This window comes from Macrotis lagotis, chromosome 1 (genome assembly GCF_037893015.1).
Source record: "Macrotis lagotis isolate mMagLag1 chromosome 1, bilby.v1.9.chrom.fasta, whole genome shotgun sequence".
Classification (NCBI taxonomy): Eukaryota; Metazoa; Chordata; class Mammalia; order Peramelemorphia; family Peramelidae; genus Macrotis; species Macrotis lagotis.
Window position 1 is genome coordinate 902138062 of NC_133658.1, and position 2823 is coordinate 902140884.

The following is a 2823-nucleotide window of genomic DNA, read 5'->3' on the forward strand; positions in this document are numbered from 1 at the left end:
CGTTAGAAATATGAAGGCAAGAATCGCATCTTCTCCAGTCCTCCAGGCTTCCTGGAATTCCCCAGCCTAGTGCTCAATCTGAAGAGTGCTGAACATGGAGCACCTCACCACCTGGGTCTCTAAACAAAGGCAACACCTTCAGTTTCTTCAGCTGACAAGGATGGGGAGAATGTCTGTAGGAGCTGCCCCTTTGGGGATGTTGTGAAGCTCAAAAAAGAGAAAGGATGGAGCACTTTGAAAGCTTAAATCCTAGATAAATGCTGGCTATTCTTTTCTAGTCCTCCTTGGGGCTCCGTGGATCTTCTTGATGTCTGTTTCCCCACATGCACTCAGCAAACTCAACAATGGTATTTATTTGGGGAGCTCTTCTTTCTTTTAATTGCTAGGAGTTTTGGAAAGACATGGATACTCCTCCAAATGACCCCATGCCAAGTTGGGGCTTGGGTAAGGTTTGCTAAATGAATAGAGTGGATGGGTGTTACACACACACACACACACACACACACAAATACAGCAAAGCAGAGATGGACCTGAGCTGTTAGGAATGGAGAAGTGTTTGGAAATCAAAGGAGAAAAGAGAAACAGATACCAGAAGGGCTCCGGAGTCAAAATTGTAGTGAGAAACCCTCTTTGTAATCAGAGAAATGAGGCGGGATGGCTCCCAGTGGTGACCTGCCTTAGCTCCCCAACAATGCTCAGAGCACAAATGAACCCTTTTAGAAGTAGGGATAAACCCAAAGCAGCTCTTGCTGGACTCTTTTCACAACCACCAAAGAGGGAGAAACGGAAAGGTAGGTGCCCCCTCCCTACTCCTGAGGGAACCTCTTGATGGGTCACTGACAAGGACTTAGCTAGTTCCAAGGTCCTGCTCTCCAACAGGACTGAGCAACTTCATCGGAACAGAGGCAACAGCCCTCGCTGATGGCCAAGAATTAGCTCTAATTACCAACTGCATGGTCTTGTTTGTGGGTCAGCTAAGGAACTGAGTGGGTGATGCTTGTCCCTTGGGGTTCACTGGGGAGAGTCAGAGCTACCACTAGCCAGCTGATACTTAAGGGTCCATGGGGCTTAGGGCTGGAAAGATCCTGAGTGGTTACCTCTTCCAACCTATTTATTTGACAGAGGAAGAAACGAGTGATAGGTATGGATACAGAGAAGACCTGCCTACACAGCCCTTGGGCAGCCTACTCAAGCTGACTCAAAAAGTCACATTCTGTAAACTGTAAAAGGTTAATAATGACAATAACGATAAAATAGCAGTCCCATTTGCCCCGGGGGTGGCCGTATGCCTCTGATGGGCCAACTCATGGAAAGCTCTCTGAAAATCTTAAAAGGCTAAAGGCCAGTGGCCATCCTGACTGTGGCCAAGGCTAGGGCAGTCTTTTGTCCAAGGTCACCAAGGTCACCGGAAAGAGAGGCTGAGGACCCGAACCCAAGCCTCCTGGCTGCTTTCCAGCAGGCCACACGGAGGAGCCAGCTGTTGGCCGGCTTGCCACCACCTCCCTCCCCGGGGAGAGCCCTGGGCCGCCGCCTCTGCCGCCGCCGCCTCCCCGCCCAGGCCCGGCTGGGCCGCTCCTCCCGCCCCAGCCCACCCCTCCTCCCGGGCTCGGAGGCGCACACACGCTCGGGGAATCTCTCACTGAGATCGCGGCCACGGAAGTGGCAGCTCGGCGGCCCGGCCACGGCACGGGGCGCTCGCGAAGAGGGAAACAGCGCTTCCCCTCCGACCAGCTCCCCGGGCGCCCGCGGGCACCGCGGGGGCAGGAGGGGCCCCACTATCGGCCGCCCCCCCCCCCCGGCCCGCTGCCACGAGGAGTCGCCCGAGGACGAAAACAAACCGGAGACACGGGGGGGGGGGCGGGGGGCGGCCCCCGCCCGAGCCTGGGGGGCCCGAGGAGACAGGGAGGACCCGCGTCGGGGGGCCGGGCCAAGGTCAGGGTCGGCCCGGCCCCCGCCCCACCCCTCGTGGCGGACCCCGGCCCGCTCCGCGCCCCCACTCGGGATCGACGAGGGGAGGGGCCCCGGCGCCGCCGCCCCCTCCCTCGGCCCCCCCTCACCTGTCACCGGCGGCCGCAGCGGCTCCTCGGGGGGCGCCGGCTCCCGCCCATCGCCGGCCGACGGCGGCCTCCTGCGGCGGCTCCGCGGGCTCCGGGCGGCCGAGGAGCGTCCTCGGCGTCAGGCCCCAACGGCTCGCGCAGCAGCTCCGGAGCGCGCCCCCCTCCCGCGGCACTCCTCCCCTCCCTCCCGGCCCTCCCTCCCCGGCCCGCGGCTCGCCTCCCCCGCCTGCCGCCCGCCCCCCGGCCGGAAGGACCGCCCCCTTCTGCCACAAACAGGAACTGACGCGAGGGATGACGAACGAGGCGCTCGGAGCGGGGGGCGAAGGCGGGGCTGTCCGGGAAGCTGAAAACACGCAGACTCCCGGCTGAAGGACTCTGGGACATCGTCGGGTTACCGCGCAGGCGCGGTTTCAGAAAGCGGGGGCGACCGGGAACGAAACCGGTGGGAGCCCAAGACGGGGGTGGGGGGGCCTCTCCCAGGGACTGCGCAGGCGCGCAGGATGGAACCGGGGGAAGGTGTCATTTTGCCTACGCGCAGGCGCAGCGTGGTGGCGGCGCCCCCGGGCTCCTGGGCTCACATGGCAGCGGGAGGGCAGAGCCTTGAGGCACATGGGGCCGCCATCCGGCCCCGATGCTGAGGACCCCACCCGGGCAGCCCATGGCTGGGCGACACCCTAGGGCCCCCCCAGGGGGCAAGGGCCCATGTACCCGACGCCAGTGTGGGGACACGCGGGTCGTCATTGGCCCGGTCCCACAGACGCGGGCC

The 2823-nt window shown here is 62.3% G+C and overlaps 1 protein-coding gene across 2 annotated transcripts in view; it reads right to left on the reverse strand.

Moving 5' to 3' along the window:
- Positions 1-2202, reverse strand: part of AKT2 (AKT serine/threonine kinase 2) — a 40928-nt gene extending 38726 nt beyond the window's left edge. For both annotated transcript variants that reach the window (XM_074219073.1, XM_074219072.1), the window contains exon 1: positions 2058-2202. The gene's annotated coding sequence lies outside the window, so the exon portion shown is untranslated. The remainder of the gene's footprint in view (positions 1-2057) is intronic.
- Between the last annotated feature and the right edge of the window lie 621 nt (positions 2203-2823).